Source organism: Rhinoraja longicauda, chromosome 2 (assembly GCF_053455715.1).
Source record: "Rhinoraja longicauda isolate Sanriku21f chromosome 2, sRhiLon1.1, whole genome shotgun sequence".
NCBI classification, from domain to species: domain Eukaryota; kingdom Metazoa; phylum Chordata; class Chondrichthyes; order Rajiformes; family Arhynchobatidae; genus Rhinoraja; species Rhinoraja longicauda.
Genome location: NC_135954.1, coordinates 22,802,284 through 22,827,495, shown reverse-complemented (window position 1 = coordinate 22,827,495; position 25,212 = coordinate 22,802,284). Strand labels below are relative to the sequence as shown.

General features: G+C 43.6%; 1 pseudogene; it reads left to right on the top strand.

Moving 5' to 3' along the window:
- Positions 1 to 23,964: 23,964 nt before the first annotated feature.
- LOC144609052 (thymosin beta-10 pseudogene) lies at positions 23,965 to 24,160 on the top strand (annotated as a pseudogene).
- Positions 24,161 to 25,212: the final 1,052 nt, after the last annotated feature.

Sequence of the window (25,212 nt, the reverse complement as noted above, 5' to 3'; positions counted from 1 at the left end):
GGTCACATTTCAATAAAGTCCAAGCTTGGGTTAGGAGGGAGAGATAGATCAGCCATGATGGAATGGCGGAGTAGACACGATGGGCTGAATGGCCTAATTCTGCCCCTATAACTTATGACCTTGTGCACTAGTGAGCTGAAATCCAATGAGATAAGACTGACTGCATCTAATATTAATACGGTATTTGACTGAGAGTGGAATCAAGGAGTTCTGGTATAACCAATGTCCAATGACATCAAGAGGAAACAATTCCAACTGCAGGAGTCCGTGTATTGCAGTTGAGAAGATAGTTGTAGTTCTTGGAGGCCAATAATCTGAATCCCAGGATATCACTGAGTATTTCAATGCAGTGTTTGAGGCCCAAACATGTTCAACTGTTTCGTGATGACCTTCCTTCCACTAAAATGTCAGGAGTGGCAATGTTAACTGATGATTCAACAATTTCAATTCCATTTGCAACTCCTCAGAAGCAATCATACTTGCATGCAGCAAGATTTAGAATACATTTTGGCATGACCTGACATGGCAAGTATTAAATACTCCACACAATTGTGAGGCATTGACCATCTCCAAGGAAAAAGAGTCCACCTAACCTTGACATACAATGGTATTATCTTCGATAAGTCCCACACCATAGCGATTCAGGGAGTTACCATTGAGTAAAGATTAACTGGAGTAGCCACACTAAAAATGATTGCAACCAAAAGTTAGCAGACTAATTTCAGGGATAGCTGGACTAATATATGAAGAACGATTGGGATAATTGGGCTTATATTTGCTAAGATTAGAAAATTGGGAAGATTTTCATTAAAGCATGAAGTCTTGATGGGAGGTGATGGACTGAATGCAGGAAAGATGTTACAAATGGTTGGGAGATCCAGAATACCGAGTCACAATCTAGGAAATGGGGTCGGCCATTTAGCACTAATATATAAGTTGAAATTTCTTCAAACACAGTGTATTGAATCTGTAAATTTTCCTCCCACAGCTGAGGCTAACTAGATTTATTCAACAACGATTTAGCTAATGTAGTAAAGCTTAAGGTCAAGGGACATGGTGAGAAAACAATACCAAGGTACTGAATTAGGGTGATATTCATGATGAAATCAAATGGTAGAGCAGAACAAAAGGGCCAAAAGGACTACTCCAATTTTATATCTCTCTAATAACTGCAGTGAATAACTCACCTCCTGATATCTCATGCTTTTTCACCATCTACAAAGTACAACTCAATAGACAATAGACAATAGGTGCAGGAGTAGGCCATTCAGCCCTTCGAGCCAGCACCGCCATTCAATGCGATCATGGCTGATCACTCTCAATCAGTACCCCGTTCCTGCCTTCTCCCCATACCCCCTCACTCTGCTATCCTTAAGAGCTCTATCCAGCTCTCTCTTGAAAGCATCCAAGCATGAAAGCTTGCGGATGACACGAAGCTGGGTGGCAGTGTTAGCTGTGAGGAGGATGCTAGGAGGCTGCAGAGTGACTTGGATAGATTAGGCGAGTGGGCAAATGCATGGCAGATGCAATATAATGTGGATAAATGTGAGGTTATCCACTTTGGCGGCAAGAACAGGAAAGCAGAGTATTACCTGAATGGTGACCGATTGGGAGAAGGGGAGATGCAACGTGACCTGGGTGTCATGGTGCACCAGTCATTGAAAGCAAGCATGCAGGTGCAGCAGTCAGTGAAGAAAGCGAATGGTATGTTGGCATTCATAGCAAGAGGATTTGAGTTTAGGAGCAGGGAGGTTCTGCTGCAGTTGTACAGGGCCTTGGTGAGACCGCACCTGGAGTATTGTGTGCAGTTTTGGTCTCCTAACCTGAGGAAAGACGTTCTTGCCTTAGAGGGAGTACAGAGAAGGTTCACCAGATTGATCCCTGGGATGGCGGGACTTACATATGAGGAAAGACTAGATAGACTGGGCTTGTACTCGCTGGAATTTAGAAGACTGAGGGGGGATCTTATAGAAACATATAAAATTCTTAAGTGGTTGGAGAGGCTAGATGCGGGAAAATTGTTCCCGATGTTGGGGGAGTCCAGAACCAGGGGTCACAGCTTAAGGATAAGGGGGAAGTCTTTTAGGACCGAGATGAGAAAACATTTCTTCACACAGAGAGTGGTGAGTCTGTGGAATTCTCTGCCACAGAAGGTAGTTGAGGCCAGTTCATTGGCTATATTTAAGAGGGAGTTAGATGTGGCCCTTTTTGCTGAAGGGATCAGGGGGTATGGAGAGAAGGCAGGTACAGGTTACTGAGCTGAATGATCAGCCATGATCATATTGAATGGCGGTGCAGGCTCGAAGGGCCGAATGGCCTACTCCTGCACCTATTTTCTATGTTTCTATCTATGTTTCTATGAACTGGCCTCCACTGCCTTCTGAGGCAGAGAATTCCACACCTTCACCACTCTCTGACTGAAAAAGTTCTTCCTCATCTCCGTTCTAAATGGCCTACCCCTTATTCTTAAACTGTGGCCCCTTGTTCTGGACTCCCCCAACATTGGGAACATGTTTCCTGCCTCTAATGTGTCCAGTCCCCTAATTATCTTATATGTTTCAATAAGATCCCCCCTCATCCTTCTAAATTCCAGTGTATACAAGCCCAATCGCTCCAGCCTTTCAACATACGACAGTCCCGCCATTCAGGAGGAGGATAGATTTCTATTGGCCTATCTAGATGGGTACAATCTCAATAATGGACACCCACCCAGGACTGAGCTAGTCACTTAAGTGACATCCCATCCATTACCTTAAACATTCATTCCCTCCATTAGCACAGGAGCTTATATTGTGTGGAAGCCTCTCACGTAGGCTAGCGTCTTCCTCGACCGCAGAACCAGCCAATTTCCATCTACCAATACTCTCCTCCGCCTAGCATAGCTGGTCCTTACCCTCAAAAGCCTCCTTCGGCTCCTCCCACTTCCTCAAAATCCAACGTGTAGCTTTGGGCACTCGCATGGGCCCTAGCTATGCCTACCTCTGTAGGGTACGTTGAACAATCCCTGTTCCAGGCGTACACTGGCCCAATCCCCAAACTCTACCTCTACTACATTGACGACTGCATTGGTGCTACCTCCTGTACTCATGCAGAACTCACTGACGTCATCAATTTCACCGCTAATTTCCATCCTACTCTTAAATATACTTGGACCATCTCTGACATCTCCCTACCGTTTCTGGATCTCACCATCTACATCACAGGAGACAAACTTATGACCGACATCGACTATAAACCTACTGACTCCCATAGCTATCTTGACTACGCTTCTTCCCACCCTGTTTCCTGTAAAAACTCTAGCCCCTGCTCCCAATTCCTCTGTCTACGCCGCATCTACGCCCAGGATGAGGTGTTCCACACAAGGGCATCGGAAATGTCCTCATTCTTTACGAAACGGGGGTTCCCCTCTTCCATTATAGATGAGGCTCTCACTAGGGTCTGCTCAATATCCCACCGCTCCGCTCTTGCTCCCCCTCACCCTATTCGTAACAAGGACAGAGTCACCCTTCTCTTCACCTTCCACCCCATCAGTCATCGCATACAACATATTATCCTCCAACATTTCCGCCACCTCCAACGGGATCCCACTACTGGCCACATCTTCTCATCTGCTTTCCACAGAGACCGTTCACTCCGAAACTCCCTGGTCCACTCGTCCCTCCCCAGGTACTTTCCCCTGCAACCGCAGGAGATGCAACACCTGTCCCTTTAACTCCACTCTCGACTCCATCCAAGGACCCAAACAGTCTTTCTAGGTGAGGCAGAGGTTCACCTGCACCTTCTCCAACCTCATCTACTGTATACACTGTTCCAGGCGTCAACTACTCTACATCGGCGAGACCAAGCGCAGGGGTGGCGATTGTATCACTGAACACCTCCTCTCAGTCCATCTTAACCAACCTGATTTCCCGGTGGCTCAGCACTTCAATTCCCCCTCCCATTCCCAATCTGACCTTTCTGTCCTGGGCCTCCTCCATTGCCAAAGTGAAGGAGGAACAGCACCTCTTATTTCGCTTGGGTAGTTTACACCCCAGCGGTATCAACATTGACTTCTCTAACTTCAGATGGTCCCTGCTTTCCCTGTCTATCCCCTCCCCCTTCCCAGTTCTCCCACCAGCCTTCCCGTCTCCGACTACATCTTATCTTTGTCCCGCTCCATCCCCTGACATCAGTCTGAAGAAGGTTCTCGACCCAAAACGTCACCCATTCCTTCTCTCCAGAGATGCTGCCTGTCCCGCTGAGTTACACCAACATCTTGTGTCTACCTTCGATTTAAACCAGCATCTGCAGTTTTCTTTCCTATTTCAAAGGAAATACTTGCTCAGTTATTGAAAATAAAAGCAAATGTTAAGAAAACTAATTGACTTGACACTGTTTTTCTTCCCATAGCACCTCCAACACTTGTGTTTATTTGGAAAATATTATATTTCTTTCAATTGGTATGATTGTGGTTACTTTGAAGTTTACGATCAGTCATGCTTTAACATTTTATTCTTTGACTCATTGATCATTGCAATGAGATAGAACATGGTTTAGTACAGCATGGGAACTGGCCATTCAGTTCACAATGTCTGTGCTGAACATGATACCATCTTAAACAAATCTTCTATGCTTGCATGTGACTCATTTCCCTCCATTCCCTGCATATCCATGTGCCCATTTAAAGCCTCTTAAATGCCACTATCATATTGGCCTCCACCACCACCACTGGCAGCTTGTTCCAGATACTCAATGCTAGATGCAGGCTAGATGCAGGAAAAATGTTCCCAATGTTGGGGGAGTCCAGAACCAGGGTTCACTGTTTAAGAATAATCAGTAGGCCCTTTAGGACTGAGATGAGGAAAAACCTTTTCACCCAGGGAGTTGTGAATCTGTGGAATTATCTTCCACAGAAGGCAGTGGAGGCCAATTCACTGGGTGTTTTCAGGAGAGAGTTAGATTTAGCTCTTAAGGCAAACAGAATCAAGGGATATGGGGAAAAAGCAGGAACGAGGTACTGATATTGGATGATCAGTCATGATCATATTGAATGGCGGTGCTGGCTCGAAGGGCTGAATGGCCAACTCCTGCACCTATTTTCCATGTTTCTATGTTTCTCTCTCTGTTAAAAAAAAACGTGCCCTGCACATCTCTTTTGACTTTTGCCCCTCACCTTAAAGCTTAAAAAAATTAAGATTTCGAGATGAAAGCATTGATCTATTACCTCAAATAAACTGAAGAAGGGTCTCGACCCGAAATGTCACCCATTCCTTCTCTCCAGAGATGTTGCCTGGCCCGTTGAGATACTCTAGCATTTTGTGTCTACCTCAAATAAACTGGTCTATTGTGTAGTTATACCTTAATTCAGAAGTTGAAATTAGAGAAGAAAACGTTTAACAATATAATGCATAAAATGAGTTAGATTGACTAACCACTTGGTCTATGATGTTTGCCTTTAAATATCCATTTTGATACACTACATCAAGCAAGACTTGGAGAAAACTGCCAACAGTGTCCCATTATCAGTTGAAAAAATATTTCAGAGATTGTAATTTTGAAAGGAAATGGCATGACTAAAATGTAAGCTTAAAAACAACCCAAAACATCATCTCTCCACGTCCTCCAGAGATGTTGCCTGAGTCGCTGTTACCCATGCACTTTGTGTTTGAACAATAAACAAATGGTGGACTAATATGAACACATAACATACTACTGTTTCTTAATGTTGTTCATTTTCATTTTAATCCTGAATCTGTCAATATTTCTAATATACTGCCACTAAACATTTTTTCTACCATATTCGTCAAAACTGCTCTTTTTATCGAATGGATCAATCTGTATTCCAATTTCAGCAGATTGTTGCTCACTCTGACTTTCACGGCTTTAAAAATGAGACTCAATGTGCTGGACTGACTCAGTAATTCAGTCTGAGGAAGGCTTCTGATGCGAAATGTCACCCATTCGTGTTCTCCGGAGATGCTGTCTGACCCGCAGAGTTACTCCAGCACTTTGTGTCCTTTTTTTGTGAGCCAGCACCTGCAGTTCCTGTGTTCAAGGGCTTTATCTTCTCCAGACGTATAAATATTTAACACTCTTGATTTTCATCTTTACTATTTTTTAAGATAAAATAACGAGAAAATAATGTTTTTGCATCACTCATCATGAGAAAGCCATTTACAATCTTTGGATAATCTCTATTCACATTTAGAAAGCCAAAACAGCGAGTTCTTAAAAACATACTGGGGAAAATACAGAATGTGACGTTTAATAGTTATCTGTTAACATCAATTTGTATTATTGATAGAGGCTTGTGGATAGGTGCATCAATATGCAGGGAAAGAAGGAATATGGATTCCATGTAGGCAGAAAGATTAATTTAACCTGGCATCATGTTCAGCATGGACAATTAGCATCAATGGTGCCAAAGTGGAGATGATCGAGAGCTTTAAGCTTCCAGCCGTAAATATCACCAACATTTTGTCCTGGTCTAAGCACATTGAAACTGCAGCCAAGTAAGTGCACCAACATTTCCACACAAGACCCAGGAAGTTCAACATGTTTCCAATGTTTCATACCAAATTCTGAAGATGGACCTTTGGAAAGCATCCTTCTGCGATGCATCACAGTTTGGTTTGGGAACAACTCTGCCCAAGACCACAATAAATTGCAGAGCATTGTAGATGTAGCCCAGTCCATGGCCCAGACTAGCTTTCCCATCATCGACTCCATCTACATGTCACTTTACCTCGGGAAAGCAGCCAACATAATCAAGGATCTTTTTCATTATGGTCGTTCCCTCTTCTCCCCTCTCCCATTGAGCAGAAAATACAAAAGCTTGAATTAGATTCAACAAAAACTTCTTCCCTGCTGTTATCAGACTAGTGAATAGTGCTCCCATATGCTAGGGTGTAGTTCTCAATCTTCCAACCTACCTCATTGCGGGCCTTGCACTTTTTCTCTGTTGCTGTAACACGATATTCTGCACTCTGGCATTTTTTCTCTTTGCACTACCTGTTTGGTATGGCGTGGTTGTACTCAAATGTGGCATGATTTGACTGGATAGCATATGAACAAAGATTTTTGCTGTGTCTCGGCACATGTGACAATAGTAAAGCAAAGCCAATACTCCGCATATACATTGGAACAAGTGCACTGATTCACAAACTGCCTGCCCCATCAGGCACTTCCTGCCCATATGTGGAAGAATCTGCACTTCAAACATTGGCCTCACCAGCAACCTCAAAATCCACAAAACCGAGCAATGGTCATCCTTGATCCCAAGGGGCTGCCTCAGAGAAGTGGTAAGTGCTACTTGATATCGGTGTCAACAACATCTTCCATCGTTGAATATCGGCTGATTGTCCTTTCTTTTTGTGCAAAATATTCCTGGGAATTTCTTCGCTTTTTCGGAAGGGGCGTTACGGTGGCGCAGCGGTAGAGCTACTGCATTACAGCGCCAGAGACCCAGGTTCGATCCTGACTACGGGTGCTGTCTGTACAAAATTTGTACGCTCTCCCCCAGTCTCCATCCCAGGGTACTTAAGGAGGTGGCTCTAGAAATCATAGACGCATTGGTGATCATTTTCCAATGTTCTGTAGATTCAGGATCAGTTCCTGTGGATTGGAGGGTAGCTAATGTTATCCCACTTTTTAAGAAAGGAGGGAGAGAGAAAACAGGAAATTATAGACCAGTTAGTCTGACATCAGTGGTGGGGAAGATGCTGGAGTCAATTATAAAAGACGAAATTGCGGAGTATTTGGATCGCAGTAACAGGATCGTTCCAAGTCAGCATGGATTTACGAAGGGGAAATCATGCTTGACTAATCTTCTGGAATTTTTTGAGGATGTAACTAGGAAAATAGACAGGGGAGAGCCGGTGGATCTAGTGTACCTTGACTTTCAGAAAGCCTTCGACAAGGTCCCACATAGGAGATTAGTGTGCAAAATTAGAGCACATGGTATTGGGGGTAGGATACTGACATGGATAGAAAATTGGTTGGCAGACAGAAAGCAAAGAGTGGTCCCTTTCAGAATGGCAGGCAGTGACTAGTGGGGTACTGCAAGGCTCGGTGCTGGGACCACAGCTATTTACAATATACATTAATGACTTGGATGAAGGGATTAAAAGTAACATTAGCAAATTTGCAGATGACACGAAGCTGGGGGGCAGTGTGAAATGTGAGGAAGATGCTATGAGGTTGCAGGGTGACTTGGACAAGCTGTGTGAGTGGGCGGATGCATGGCAGATGCAGTTTAATGTGGATAAGTGTGAGGTTATCCACTTTGGTGGTAAGAATAGGAAGGCAGATTATTATCTGAATGGTGTCAAGTTAGGAAAAGGGGACGTACAACGAGATCTGGGTGTCCTAGTGCATCAGTCACTGAAAGGAAGCATGCAGGTACAACAGGCAGTGAAGAAAGCCAATGGAATGTTGGCCTTCATAACAAGAGGAGTTGAGTATAGCAGCAAAGAGGTCCTTCTACAGTTGTACAGGGCCCTAGTGAGACCGCACCTGGAGTACTGTGTGCAGTTTTGGTCTCCAAATTTGAGGAAGGATATTCTTGCTATTGAAGGCGTGCAGCGTAGGTTTACTAGGTTAGTTCCCGGAATGGTGGGACTGTCGTATGTTGAAAGACTGGAGCAACTAGGCTTGTATGCACTGGAATTTAGAAGGATGAGAGGGGATCTTTTTGAAACATTAAGATTATTAAGGGGTTGGACACATTAGAGGCAGGAAACATGTTCCCAATGTTGGGGGAGTTCAGAACCAGGGGCAACAGTTTAAGAATAAGGGGTAGGCCATTTAGGACAGAGATGAGGAAAAACTTTTTCAGTCAGAGAGTTGTAAATCTGTGGAATTTTCTGCCTCAGAAGGCAGTGGAGGCCAGTTCTCTGAATGCTTTCAAGAGAGCTAGATAGAGCTCTTAAGGATAGCGGAGTCAGGGGAGAATGCAGGAACGGGGTACTGATTGAGAATGATCAGCCATGATCACATTGAATGGCGGTGCTGGCTCGAATGGCCGAATGGCCTACTCCTGCACCTATTGTCTATTGTCTATTGTCTATTGATATATTCCCAATCTTCCAGTGTATCTCGTTGCGGCCCTTGCACTTTTTTTTATCTTCACTTTCTCAGTAGCTGTAACGTGAAATTCTGCAGGTAGACACAAAATGCTGGAATAACTCAGCAGGACAGGCAGCATCTCTGGAGAGAGGGAATGGGTGGTTTTGGGTCAAGACCCTTCTTCCATCAGCCTGAAGAAGGGTCTCGACCTGAAACGTCACCCATTCCTTCTCTCCAGAGATGCTGCCTGTCCCACCGATGATCTTCCACCGCTGCGCCATCGTGCCACCCTTTTAAAAATACTTTGCGCAAACAGGCTCTTCGGCACCACCGATTCTGCACCAACCAGCCATCCCTGCACACTTACACCATCCTACACACACTGGGGACAATTTTATATTATACCGAGCCAATTAACACTGGAGTGTGGGAGGAAACAGAAGATTTCGGAGAAAACCCACGCAGGTCACGGGGAGAACGTACAAACTCCATACAGACAAGCACCTGTAGTCAGGTTCGACCTAGGTCCCTGGTGCGGTAAGTCAGCAATTCTACCGCTGTGCCACCGTGCCACCGCGCCACCGTGCCACCGTGCCACCGTGCCACCGTGCCACCGTGCCACCGCGCCACCGTGCCACCGTGCCACCGTGCCACCGTACCACCGTGCCACCGTGCCACCGTGCCACCGTGCCACCGTGCCACCGTGCCACCGTGCCACCGTGCCACCGCGCAACCGCGCCACCATGCCACCGTGCCACCGTGCCACCGTGCCACCGCGCCACCGTGCCACCGTGCCACCGCGCCACCGTGCCACCGTGCCACCGTGCCACCGTGCCACCGTGCCACCGTGCCACCGTGCCACCGTGCCACCGTTGCACCGCGCCACCGCGCCACCGTGCCACCGTGCCACCGTGCCACCCGTCTTTTGAAAGACAAATCGGTCTTTTGTGTCAGCTGTGCTCAGTGGGTAGTTCCAAGAGTCAGATTATTGGAGACATGGATGCTTTCAAGAGCGAGCTAGATAGAGCTCAAAGATAGCGGAGTCAGGTGGTATGGGGAGAAGGCAGGAACGGGGTACTGATTGTGAATGATCAGCCATGATCACATTGAATGGCGGTGCTGGCTCAAAGGGCCGAATGGCCTCCTCCTGCACCTATTGTCTATTGTCTATTGTGACCTGCGTGGGTTTTCTCTCAGATCTTCGGTTTCCTTCCACACTCCAAAGACGTACAGGTTTGTAGGCTAATTGGCTTGGTATAATAGTGCAGATGTAAAATTGTCCCTGGTGTGTGTAGGGAAGTGTCTGTTTCCGCATTGTATCTCTAAACTAAACTAAACTAAGAAAGTATCAATGTTGTAATTGTGTTGGAACAGCGCAATAACATTGTAGACTGCAGATGCTGGACTGATGAGTAATTAAAAAAAACTGCTGGAAGAACTCAATACATCAGGCACCAAGTGTGAGGGAAATTGACAGACAACATTTCGATCTAAAGAAGGGTCCCAACCCGCATTGTCATTTGTCCATTTCTCTCACAGATGCTGCCTGGGTTCCTCCAAAAGTTTGATTTTATTTTACTTTGTTAACACTGTAGCTGATTCCAGAGCATTAGTCTTCAGCAAGACGTTATCGTGAATATTTACCATATTCAGCATGTTTAGTCTTGATAGTGAATCCAATCTTAATTTAGCAGTGAGGACTCTTTCAGTTAAACCAACGTAGGTGATGTTTTGTGATTTATGTGAAGTTGTATGAGTTTTACTCTTCCTTTTGTATTTTTATGTGTATTTTCTTTTGCAGTTTCTCTTATTTAAATTAAAACACTTAAGCTGTAAACGACTCTCTTTGTATAACTTAGCAATGGATTTTATTCATGTTTTACATTAATTATAAAAATAGTCAAAATTAAAATAAAAGCAAATTGGTATTTAAATTAGCCCTTCAATGCATTGTAGTTTTCAGTACTTTGCTTCTAAGAATAAGAAGTTGCAAATTTTCCATTCCCCCAGCATGCTGTCAACAAGACTGATTTCCTATCTTCATTGCTTTGATCTTGTTGTGTTTTATTACGTGTTCATCAAGGGAATTTTTGTTTTGAGGTCGTTTAAAATATGTCAGAAAATAAATAACAATGTAAAAAGGAAAACATTGCCTCAAAAATAAGGGGGAGATTATCAACGACTGCTATTTTAAGAAAGATAAATTACTGTCATTTCCTGATTGTGTAATAATAGCACTACATTGGGATTTTTTCAATCTTATTATGTTCATTTTAATATTCCAAGGAGGGGTGGGAATAATTCAATTATTCTAAAGCTCCAAAAGTACAGAACTTCCTCAAGTTTTTTACACCAGCATTACCATTAACAAATCATTTTGCAGTAAAGTGCAGCATTGTGAATTCCATCTATCTTAGTGCTCAAACTCAGCTTGACAATCACAGACGTAAGACTGCAGGAAAATAACTGCAGATGCTGGTACAAATCGAAGGTATTTCACAAAATGCTGGAGTAACTCAGCAGGTCAGGCAGCATCTCTGGAGAGAAAGAATGGGTGACGTTTCAGGTCGAGACCCTTCTTCAAAGAAGGTTCTCGACCCGAAACGTCACTGGCATCAGTCTGAAGAAGGGTCTCGACCCGAAACGTCACCCATTCCTTCTCTCCAGAGATGCTGCCTGACCTGCTGAGTTACTCCAGCATTTTGTGAAATACCTTTGATGTAAGACTGCATGTGAGTATGCACAACTGAGGAATGGTTTGAAATTGATTTGAATTGAAATGTACCACAGTGAAACAGGGCTTTTCAGTCCATAGAGTTCATGCCGACCATTGGTCTACCGCTCATACTAATTCTGCGTTATCTCACTTTTGCATCTACTCCCTACACACTAGGTGCAATTTACAGAGGCCTATTAACCTACAAACCCACATGCCTTTGGGATGCAGGAGGAAACCGGAGCACCCGGAGGAAACACACACAGGCACAGCGAGAAAATGCAAACTCCACACAGACAGCACCCGAGGTCGGGATTGAACCCAGATCTCTGGCGCTGTGAAGCAGCAGCTCTTGCACCACTGTACTGTACTGCCCTTCTGTCAGAAAGTTTACATTTATAAATTTAAGAGCAATAGTCCGAGGGATATTTGTAAACTGAACATAACTTTATCACCTAAAATAAGATTTTCTTCAAGTAACCAAAAATGATTCCAAAAGGAGCTAAATAAAGCCACTTACTAATTTCATTGATGTATACTAGTTTCTTAACAAATTAAATGTTTTAAAATTTATCCTTAAAATAACCCACCTTAAACACCTGCAAATAACTCCCCAGGTAATTTCAACCAGGGCATGTGGGATAAGGTTCCACCTTGATTGATTGAATAATAATTCTCTTTTATTTGGTCATGATTTGCAGGTGGAATTCGTGAGCTTTTGCAATGAACTGCCATGAATTGGTGTGAAATGTCAGTGCGTGTGGAATTTTTCATTTGGCCTGTCCTTCATCCATATCACATGATGACTCTAACTTGCATTTAGTCTACAGTATGTTCAACAGGTAACAGCAAGTCCTTATGCAGCATCACCTTCATCTCTGGAACGTCGGAGGTTGAGGGGAGACCTGGTGGAAGTACGTAAAAAATATGAGAAGCATAGATCGGATACATAGTAAAAACCTATTTCCCAGAGTGGAAATGTCAAGGACTAGAGGGCATAGCTTTAAGGTGGGAGTGCAATGTTTAAATGAGATGTGCGGGGAACGTTTTTTTACACAGAGAGTAGTGGTGGCCTGGAAAGTGCTGCCAGGAGTGGTGGTGGAGGCAGATATGATAGTGGCATTTAAGAGGTTTTTGGATAGGCACATGGATATGCAGGAAATGGAATAGACTTAAAAACAATAGACAATAGGTGCAGGAGGAGGCCATTCGGCCCTTCGAGCCATTCACAATTAGTACCCCGTTCCTGCCTTCTCCCCATACCCCCTGACTCCGCTATCCTTAAGAGCTCTATCTAGCTCTCTCTTGAATGCATTCAGAGAATTGGCCTCCACTGCCTTCTGAGGCAGAGAATTCCACAGATTCACAACTCTCTGACTGAAAAAGTATCTAAATGGCCTACCCCTTATTCTTAAACTGTGGCCCCTTGTTCTGGACTCCCCCAACATTGGGAGCATGTTTCCTGCCTCTAACGTGTCCAACCCCTTAATAATCTTATACGTTTCGATAAGATCTCCTCTCATACTTCTAAATTCCAGTTTCCTGCCTCTAAGCGCCTAGTCGCTCCAGTCTTTCAACATATGACAGTCCCGCCATTCCGGGAATTAACCTAGTAAACCTACGCTGCACGCCCTCAATAGCAAGAATTAATCACGTGCAGGCAAAGGAGATAGTTTAACCTGGGCATCATGTATCAGGGGCATTGTGGGCCTAAGGCCTGTTGCTGTAATGTATTCTATTTTCAATGTACTGAAGTTTTCTGTATTAAGCATTGTTTGCAGAGGGCATTTCTCAGTTTTGGAGTGTGTTAAACAATTGTACGTATGCACATATGAATACATTAATTGTCATTTATGGCAGAGTAGTTCAAGCAAGTAACCATTCACATTATGACCCTGGATGGTTAATGTATACATTTTAACATCATTACCAGAGTTTGTGAAAGAAGCAAATAGAATAGTAGCATTTAAGAGGCCTTCAGATAAGCAGATGGGTATGCAGGGAATGGATGGATATGAATCATGTGCAGCAGAGGACATTCGTTTAATTTGTCTTTTTTATGGCATGGACATTGTGGGCCGTCGGGTCTGAATCTGTGCTTTATAGTTCTAGGTTCTACATTGTCACTCACTCTTTCCTACATATGAGTCCATGCACCCAGCAATGTGGTCGACTCTCTGAAAAACACAGCAGACAATGCATTTTGGAGACAATCAATTGCCAGTAGGATTCACAACCCCTAAATAAATGTAAAGATATGCATGGCCATCCTCCATATACGGACCTACCCAGTGAGGATATGCATCAGGGATCACAGGGTGACATGGTGGTGCAGCGGTGGAGTTGCGGCCTTACAGTACCAGAGACTCGGGTTTGATCCTGATTACGGGTATAGAGTTTGTACGTTCTCTCCGTGACCGAGTGCTCCAGTTTTCCACGAGTGCTCCAGTTTCCTCTCATATTCCAAAGACATACAGGTATGTAGGTTAATTGGCTGAGGTAAAAATTGTAAATTGTCCCTAGTGTGTAGGATAGTGCTAGTGCATGAGGATCGCTGGTCGGTGTGGGCCGAAGGGCCTGTTTCCGTGACGAATCTCTAAACTAAACTAAACAACTCATGTGTGATTTGCACTTTCTATCAAGAGTCACTGAATTATGATGAAAAAAAAATGTCATGGCAATTTTTCTTCGCCCCTCCATCACCTGTGAACATTGAGAACATTTTTAGCAGCCAAGTCAAGTCAAGTCAAGTTTATTTGTCACATACACATAAATGTGCAGTGAAATGAAAGATTACCCACAGTCCAACAACAAGAGCAATAAAAATAAGCAATAACACACACAATCAAACAAAAAGAAACATCCATCACAGTGAGTCTCCTCCAGTCACCTCTTCACTGTGATGGAAGGCCAGAATGTTTTTTCTCTTCCCCTGCCGTCTTCTCCCGCGGTCAGGCTGGTGTGTGTTGTGGGCCGACCCAAGCCCCGCGATCCTGGGTAGGCAAAGACGCCGCCGCTGCCGCTGCCGCTGCCGCTGCCGCTGCATGTCGGGCCCGTCGGGGCGGTCGGGGCTCCCAACATTGAAGCCCCCGCCGGGCAGCGAAAATCCCGCGGCCTATTTCAGGTCGCGCCGGCCGAGCCTGGCCAGAGAATTGACTTTCAATGAATACTTTCTTCTGAACATTTCAGAACTGTGCTTTAACTCTCCTAAATGTCACGGTGTAACTTGTTTAAAGAATAGAGAAGTGATCTGAATGTTGCATAAAGTAGTGATTAGCAATGAATCATTTCCAAGCACTCACCATGAAAAGAGAAGTGCATTTGTCCTTGAGTCATAATTTAAAAAAATTACATTCTCTTCATTTTTATCATTGCAACCAATATCTATTAAAATATTAGAAGTAATATCAAACAAAATATTCAGGCTTTTCATAAACATCAAGCGATCACAATGCCCAGCTGAAATAATAAAATAAATCCTACATTAAGATATTTCTTTGGTAGCTTCTCATGATAATTTTGCTGAAGAACTTCTGATACAAATGGATCGGTGCTATATTGATAAAATTGAACAGATTGAATTTGAATTAAAATAATTGGATTCCATTGTAGCAAGCAGTAGAGGCCACATTGGTCTGTCTTCCCCTGGTGTGCTCACGCATTGTGCCACAGACCTTTCAAACGCAAGCTTTTTTTCTGCTTAAATCTTACAGAGAAAGTCTGTGCAAAGGTTTATCAGAAAGTGGGACATAAAATCAGTCATTTGGAGATGGCTTTCGAACTATCTAATACTTGCTAAAAATATGTGGAAGTCTAAAGTTAATTGGACATCCAATAGGAAATGGCTGGGTGCCAAGAAACCCTTATAAAAAGGGCTGATTGAAATCAGTAACTCATAGCAGGTAAAGCACCTCACTTCCCTTGTGTTTGTACAAACTGCATAGATTTGGGATCCACGCCTTGGAGAAGAGGGAGTGGCTGGGGTGCGACTCGTCCTTCATTCTGCTGCTGGCCTTGCCGAGACAGCGTGAGGTGTAAATGGAGTCAATAGAAGGGAGGTTGGTTTGTGTGACGGTCTGAGCTGCATCGACAATTCTCTGCAATTTATTGCGGTCTTGGATGGAGCTGTTCCCAAATCACGCTGTGATGCATCACAATAAAATGCTTTCTGCGGCGCATCTGTGGAAGTTGGTGGGAGTTGTTGGGGAAATGCTAAACGTCCTAAGCACTCTAAGAAAGTAGAGGCATTGGTGGGCTTTCCTGGCCACTGCTACAACATGGGTGGCCCAGGAGAAGTTGTTGGTGATATTTACTCCTAGGAATATGAAGGTTTCTGCCATCTCTAATTCGGCGCCATCACTGCAAGGTGACTGAACAGCTTCGGCGGCATGTGTACTGCTCCACTTCCTGAGGTCTGCTGATCTGCTGATTTCCTCCAGTGGTTTGTTCTTTGTTCTAGATTACACTCTGTGGGTTGATGTGATCCAACTCATCTTTCCACCTATTCTGTGGTGGAACCTGAATGGATGTAGGTCTCAAGCTTCCTGAGTGGTCCGCACCATTGCCATTTTGACAGTGACAATGTGCACTGCAATGCCAGCTTCTCCCATTTCCCAGCAGTTATGCTGTTAAGTGTGCTTGCTGCACTAGTAATAGCATTGTACCAAATCAGTTTCATAGAGAAAGTGCAATGTACTCAATGGGGTAAAGGTGAATTGGACGGCACCCTAGCTTATGAAACGACTGTTCAGAAGCATGATAACAAAGGGGAATAAGCTGTTCCTGAATCTAGTGGTGTGTGCCTTTAAGCTTCTGTACCTTCTGCAGGAGCAGGGAGATGAAGGAATGATCAGGGTGTGACAACACTTTGATTATGTTGGCTGCTTTTCCAAGGTAGCGTGAAGTGTAGATGGAGTCAATTGTAGGAAGTCTGGTCCGTGTGATGCACTCAGCTGCATCTGCAGCTCTCTGCAATTTCTTGCGGTCTTGGGCAGAGCTGTTCCCAAATGAAGCTGTGATGCAATCCAGCAGTATGCTTTCTATGGTGCATCGTTAGAAATCTGTAAGAGTCACTGGAGACATGCCGAATTTCCCCAGTCTCCTCAGAAAGTAGAGGCGTTTGCGTGCTTTCTTGACTGTTGCATCAATGTGGTTGGTCTAAGACAGATCATTAGCAATATTAACATCCAGGAACTTGAGCTCTCAACCATTTCCACTTCCGCACCATTGATGCTTATTTGGGCATGTACTCTGCCATGCTTCCTAAAGGTTACTGCATGCAACAATAAAGAGAGCCCAACCCAGCCATTCTGGAATATGAGGCGCTGCAAATGCTCCTCTTATTGATTACATCAGCGATTCTAGTTCATAGTTTTGCCAGGATGTTATTGTTGCTGCTGGTGATGACTGGGGTATCAGAATTCACGAGGCAGTGTTAATGCTACAAGGAGAATGACGCAGGGGATACATAGAAAATAGATGTAGGACACGGTAGCGCAGCGGTAGAGTTGCTGCTTTACAGCGAATGCAGCGCCGGAGGGTGCTGCACTGTAAGGAGTTTGTACGTTCTCCCCGTGACCTGCGTGGGTTTTCTCCGAGATCTTCGGTTTCCTCCCACACTCCAAAGACGTACAGGTATGTAGGCTAATTGGCTGGGTAAAGGTAAAAATTGTCCCTAGTGGGTGTAGGATAGTGTTAATGTGCGGGGATCGCTGGGCGGCACGGACTTGGTGGGCCGAAAAGGCCTGTTTCCGGCTGTATATATATGATATGATATGATATGATAGTAGGCCATTTGGTCCTTCAAGCCAGCACTGCCATTCAATGTGATCATGGTTGATCAACCACAATCAGTACCCCGTTCCTGCTTTCTCCCCATATCCCTTGATTCCGCTAGCCCGAAGCGGTCTATCTAACTCTCTTTTGAATACATCCAGTTAGTCGGCCACCATTGCCTTCTGAGGCAGAGAATTCCACAAATTCACAACGCTTTGGGTGAAAAAGATTTTTCTCACCTCAGTTTTAAAATGGCCTACCCCTTATTCTTAAACTACGGCCCCTGGTTCTAGACTCCCCCAACATCGGGAACATGTTTCCTGCATCTAGCGTATCCTAGTGACACATTGTTCTGGATTGAGGATTAATTAACAAACAAAAAACAAAGATTAGGAATAAACAAAAAGACACAAATTGCTGGAGTAATTCGGCAGGTCAGGCAGAATCATTTCTTTGTAAGACACAATCTTGCATGTACCAAACCATGCTGACTATCCCTAATCAGCCCCTGTCTATCCAAATGCATATGTATCCTAAGCTTCAAAATCCTCTCCAGTAACTTGTCCACCACAGATGTTAAACTCACTGGTCTATAGTTTCCCAGACTTTTTCTTGTAGCCCTACTTAAATAGAGGCACAATATTAGCCACTCTCCAGTCTTCCGGCACCTCGCCCTTGCCTAATTATGATTCATATACCTCAGCCAGGCAGTCAGCAATTTCTTCTCTAGCCTCCCACAGTGTCCTCTGATAAATCTGATCATGCACAGGAGATTTATCCACCTTCATAATCTTTTGGTTTCAGATTTCTAGCATCTGCAGTTTATTGATTCTCGCTTACTGCTTTATAATAACTGTCCCTCTCCTTCAATGTACCATCCTTTGTTATTTGAACAATCATCAGACTATGTGAAAATGAGGAAATAAGTAAGCATTTAGCTTCTTCATTTCATACCATTAGCTGGTAGATTAAATTGCTTTCAATATAGTTACTGGGGTGGAACATGATTCCATTCAATGTGGCACACAAGGTGGTGAAAGGCAAGGATGTTTTCACCTCTTATTCCAATTCACACTTGTGGACTGGCCATGATAATGTCTAAATCTATATACTAAAACTCATTTATTTGTTTGTTTGTTCCTGAACTACAGCCAAAATGGTACACTATCGATAGCACAACAATTTTAGGCCCACATAACTCACCGTCGTCCCTTTGGTGCTAATGAAAGAAGTTTCATTGAAGTCGGTGTTATATTTTTCAAGTTATTCACACTTTAAAGTTTAAATCTTTGGACAGGTTGGGTGTGTGGGCAGATGCATGGCAGATGTAGTATAATATGGGTAAATGTGAGGTTATCCACTTTGGAGGCAAGAACGGGATGGCAGATTATTATCTGAACGGTGTCAGGTTAGGATAAGGGGAAGTACAGCGAGACCTGGGTGTCCTTGTACATCAGTCACTGAAAGTAAGCATACAGGTACAACAGGCAGTGAAGAAAGCTAATGGCATGTTGGCCTTCATAACGAGAGGCGTTGAGTATGGGAGCAAAGAGGTCCTTCCACAGTTGTACAGGGCCCTGGTGAGACCACACCTGGAATATTGTGTGCAGTTTTGGGCTCTTAATCTGAGAAAGGACATTCTTGCTATTGAGAGAGTGCAGCGTAGGTTCACAAGGTTAATTCCCGGGATGGCGGAACTGTCGTATGATGAAAGAATGAAGCGACTGGGCTTGTATTCACTGGAATTTAGAAGGATGAGAGGGGATCTTATAGAAACATGTAAAATTATTAAGGGATTGGACACGCTAGATGCAGGAAACATGTTTCCGATGTTGTGGGAGTCTAGAACCAAGGGCCGCAGTTTAAGAATAAGGGGTAGGCTATTTAGAACTGTGATGAGGAAAAACCTTTTCACACAGAGACTTGTGAATTTGTGGAATTCTCTGCCTCAGAAGGCAGAGGAGGCCGATTCACTGGATGCATTCAAAAGAGAGTTAGATAGAGCTCTTCAGGCTAGCGGGATTGAGGGATATGGGGAGAAGGCAGGAACTGGGTTCTGATTGGGGATAATCAGCCACGATCACATTAAATGGCCATACTGGCTCGAAGGGCCGAATGGCCTACTCCTGCACCTATTGTCTATGTATCTATGTATATTAGGGGAGATTTCACAGAGCCAATTAACCTCAAATGGACACATCTTTGAGATGTGACAAGAAACTGGAGCACCCAAAGGAAACCCATGCAGTCGTAGGGAAAATGTGCAAACTCCACACAGACAGTACCGCAGACTGTACCGCCCCACACCAGGGGCTAGGAAACCTGTGGCAATTGACTTACCTGCTGTCATGCCAAGGTCTTTCCACATGTCCAGGCACAAATCAGGTGTGTGATGGAGCATTTTCCATCGGCCTGGATAGGCCTGGATAGGTGCAACTCCAACAATTCTAGACAGCACGTAGGATTAATGGCCTACCGATTGGCAACCCACCAAACTTGTGACCTCCCCCAAACCCGTGACCTCTCCCAAAGAGTAGGACAAGAGCTGCATGTTATAAATGCATAGACTACTTCCTAAATGGGGATAGGATTCAGAAATCGGAAGTGCAAAGGGATTTGGCAGTGCTGGTGCAGGATTCCCAAAAGGTTAATTTGCATGTTCTTCGTTTTTGGTTCTTGGTCCTCCAAAATATTCCAAATGGAATTTAAACTGGAGGTGGCGGAGTATGGACTTAAGCAAGAAGGGCAAGAAGGTTGAGTCGGCAAAGAGGAAGGCAAGTGCAATGCTAGCATTCATTTTGAGGGGACTAGAATATAAAAGCAAGGATTAATGCAGAGGCTTTATAATATTGTAACATGTAAGGCTTTATAATATCATAACCATTTGGAATGTTGTGAGCAATTTTGGGGCACACTGAGGAAGGATGTGTTGGTTTGGAGAGGGTCAAGAGGAGGTTTGCGAGAATGCTCCCGTGATGATTGGGTTAATATATGAAGAGCGTTCGAAAGCTCTGGAAGTTTAGAAGAATGAAGGAGAATCTCATTGAAACTTATTGGATAATGAAAGCCCTAAATAGAATGGAAAGGATATTTACAGTTATGGGGGTGTGTGGGACCAAAGGGCACAGCCTCACAATAAAAGGGCGTACTTTTAGAATGGAGATGAAGAGGAATTTCTTTAGCCAGTGGGTGGTGAATCTGTGTGATTCATTTCCGTCGATTGCTGTGGAGGCCAAGGCATTGGTTATTTTTAAAGTAGAGATTGATAGGTTCTTGATTAGTACGGGCATCATACATTACGGGGAGAAAGCATGAGAATGAGGTTGAGAGGGATAAATAGATAAGCCATGATTGAATGACGGAGTAGACTCGACGGGCCAAATGGCCTAAAAGCTCCTATGACTTATGGTCTTATGTCCATAAGAACAGGGTAGATTTGATTGAATGATTTAAGCGTGACAAAGACGTGTGATAGATAGTTTTTTAGGAATTGTCATTAATAAATACAGGCTCCATCCATTGTTTTTAATGTTGTTGCTAGCAGATCTTTTGTAACCATTCACAATGGGAATGTATTGTATTATGAAAAAATGGCAATTGAGTTAGCTGAAGAGAATAAAAGGGAGTTTCAGGGAGACATTTCTTGATTTCCGGGCATGTTGCCAAAACCAATGACATCTTTATTTTGTATTTTAAAAGTATTACATTATAAACTGTCCTAAATGAGTTCCTGCACATTCCATATTCAGATAATTACTCACCAGGACAAGTTCCTTTGCCCAAGCAATAATGACTCTCACTAAAGGCAAACAGGAAACATCATAGTGGTTTTTTTTATGAGCGAGAACATTGTTATGCTCACATTGAAAGTGGATCAATTCCACTTCCTATTAATCTCAGTGGGAAGTGCTGTGCTTTCAGAATTATTCGTCTACATGTTTTGATGGGTGGGTTTCGTTACAGAGTTTCCTAGAGGTTTAAAAGGCACACACTGTATGAAGTAACAAGTTAATGGCAATAAGCAGAATTACAATCATTACAACAATCTCAAATCAAGAGATTCCGATTCATCATAGGTGCTCATCCAAATTCATCAGATTTTTTTTTTCTTACTTTAAACACGAATAACCTGCCATTTCTTTGTGCTTCTGGAGAGGTTCAAAATCCTGATGGGGTTTACATGGAATAAATGGACGGAAACTGTGCATTCGACAGAACAGTAAGCAGAGAATATAAATAGAAGGTAAATGTAGAAGCCACTGTCTGAAAGGATAGTGGAAGCAAATTCAATTGCAATGTTCAAAAGAGAAGTAGATAAATACTTGGCTGTGGGGAGGAAATTGTAACTCTGTGGGGAAGTGGAATTAATTGTAAAGCCTGTAAATTGCAGGCGGCAAGGTGGCGCAAATGGATCCTCATGTTCTGTACGAAACTGTAATCCCGTGTTACTTTTTAGACAGTTACTTTGAAAAACTGGATGGATACAGAAAGCAATCCCATCAATGTCATTGAGGAAGAAACAAATAGGAATGAATGCGTGGGAGTCAGTTCATTGGGAGGGAACCCTTGAGTTGAGTTGAGTTTTTGTTGCGTGCAGTGTAGTGAGGTACAGTGAAAATCTTTTGTTGTGTGCTAACCAGTCAGCGGAAAGATAATACGTGATTACAATTGAGCCATCCACAGTGTGTAGATACATGACAAAGGGAATAACATAATTAACATTTAGCGCAAGATAAAGTCCAGTAAAGTCCGATCAGAGATAGTCCGAGAGTCTCCAATGAGGTAGATAGTTGCTCAGGACTACTCTCTAGTTGTCGATAGGATGGTCCAGTTCCCTGATAACAGCTGGGAAGAAATTGTCCCTGAATCTGGAGGTGGGGGCTTTCACATTTCTATACCTTTTGCCCAATGGGAGATGGGAGAATAGGGAGTGACTAGGGTGTGACTCATCCTTGATTACGCTGGTAGCCTTGCTGAGGCAGCGTGAGGTGTAAATGGAGTCAATGGAAGGGAGGTTGGTTTGTGTGATGGTCTGAGCTGTGTCCACAATTATCTGTCATTTGTTTTGCGGTCTTGGACAGAGCTGTTTGCAGACCATGCTGTGATGTACACCGATAAAATGTTTTCCACTGCGCATCTTCAGAAGTTGGTGAGAGTTGTTGGGGACATGCCAAACATCCTAAGCCATCTCAGGAAGTAGAGGCATTGGTATGCTTTCTTGGCCATTGCTTCAATATAAGTGTGCATATTGCTTGTGTTCATACTTGGTACTGACGACCTTTATAAAATCTCCTCCCTATACGAAGTTTAAGTATTGGCCACATGACAGTATGAGTGGGACATACACATGCTGGTCTTGGGAAGATGTGGTCAAAATCTTAAATTGAGTATTGCACCAAACATTGTCTTGTGATTTCTGTGACAAGTGGGCATGCGTTTCAAAATCAGGAGTCTTCTCATCACTATTTACCATTTAACATAATGAAACTGGTTTGTTTAAATAAGGGAAAATTGAAGGATGTTTTTATTAGATATAAATAAAGGTTTGGCTTCAAGACTGTAGACGAACAGTTTATTTATTTTGTCAGATACAATAGAGCTTTTTGGTGTGATGTTGTAATGCAAAGCCTCATTTTCTCTTGTATTAGTCTTTAGTTATTTTTTTCCAGAAATGTTTACAATGTTTTCGTCTGGCTGTGTGAACCGTATGTACGATTCCATAATTGGGTTCATGTTGCGCTTGGTTGACATGGTCATTTGGAAACATGAGCACTTCCCATTTTGTGCATAATCCTGTTTCAAAACGACACATACCAGTCTTGATGGTCTGCAATAATCCAGTTTTGTCTGAGTACAATTTGGTTACTGCACCAGCAACATGAACGATTAGCCGGGGAGTGAATCTATCTAATACTGCTCGTAAGTCTGACAGGTGGCGTAAAGTCTCCAAGAAATATCCTGGACACTGCTTTTCTTAGGTTCAAGTCAACTCTTCAAGAATGTTATGAAACATTGCTGCTATAGTTATAAAATTAATTGAAGAGGAGCTTACTTCAGTCCCATTACATGCGTGTAGGTCTGGGATTTACTTCAATATGCACAAAAAACAGAATGATTCCTGTTTGCCAAAAGGATACTTGGATTAGCGGGCATTAACTATAGGCAGAGGTTGGACAGACTTGGATTGTTTTCTCTGGAATGTCGGAGATTTCGGGGTGGCATGATAGAAATATTTAAAATTATGAGAGGCGTCCAGAGGGCCGAGTGTTTGAACCTTGCCAAGATAGAAATATCTTTTTCCAGACCTTTAAGGTGAGAGGGCCAAGGTTGAAAGAAGATATGTGGGGAACGTTTTATACACAAAGGGGGGGGGGGGGGGGGGGGTGCAGGGATATTGGTGGTTGTTCGACAAGGCAGTGCCTGGGAGGTGGACGCAGCCAGAGATTGAACTGAAATGGCAGACAAACCAGACTTCAGGGAGGTGGCTTCCTGTGACAAGGGCAAGTTGAAGAAAACGGACAGAGAAGTGAAGAACACACTCCCCACAAAAGAAACTATTGATCAGGAGAAGAAAGCAGAGAGCAGCTAGTTGCTGGAATTGTACTGTATCCAGGGCGGAGGGAGTCGCTCAGCTTTATTTTGTGAAATGACCCCCAATTCTTACTGTGAACTGAACTACTGAAGGGGCAGAGCGTTGCTAAATGGCTGCTGGTTCTGAGACCTTTTGGACCATGGCTGTGATTTATCCAGTGTTGTAAAGGAAATTAATAAAAATTCACGATAGTGACATTTAAGAGGCTATTGGATAAGCACATGGATATGCAGGGAATGGAGGGATATGGATTATGTGCGGGCAGATGAGTTGGTCTTGGCATCATGTTCAGCACAAACAATGTGGGCTCAAGGGCCTACTCCTGTGCTTACTGTTCTATTTCTATGTTCTATATTAAAAGCATAAGGAAATAGGCCACTTAAGCTTGCCCTGACATTTAACATGTTCATGGCTTCACTTCCAGCACCAGATACCGGGTTCGATACTGACTATGGATGCAGTGTTTATGGAGTTTGTACATTCTCCCCCGTGACCTGTGTGGGTTTTTTTTCCGCGATCTTCAGTTTCCTCCCACACTCCAAAGATGTATAGGGTTGTAGGTTAATTGGCTTGGTTTAAATGTAAATTGTCCTAAGTGTGTGTAGGATAGTGTCAATATGTGGGGATTGCTGGTTGGTGTGGACTCGGTGGGCCAAAGGGCCTGTTTCCGCATTGTATCTCTAAAACTATAAATGAAAACATCTAAAAATAAACCAACACAGGGAGGATGTGAAGCTTTGGAAAGGGTGCAGAGGAAGTTTACCGGAATGATGCCTGGATTAGGGAGTATTACCTGCAGGGAGAGGTTTGGACAGACTTGGATTGTTTTCTCTAGAGCACTGGGCGTTGCGGAGAGACTTGATAGAAGTATATAACATCATCAGAGGTGTCGATAGGGTAGACAATCAGAATCTTTTCCCAGGTTGGAAAAATCATATAATCCTATCCTGAAGATACCTCTAATAATTTCCCTCACCGGCTCACCGGCCTATAAATTCCTGGATTCTCTCTACTTCTCTTAAGTAAAGGAACTACATTAGCTATTCTCCAGTCCGCCGGGACCTTGTGCGTTATGAGAGAAGAT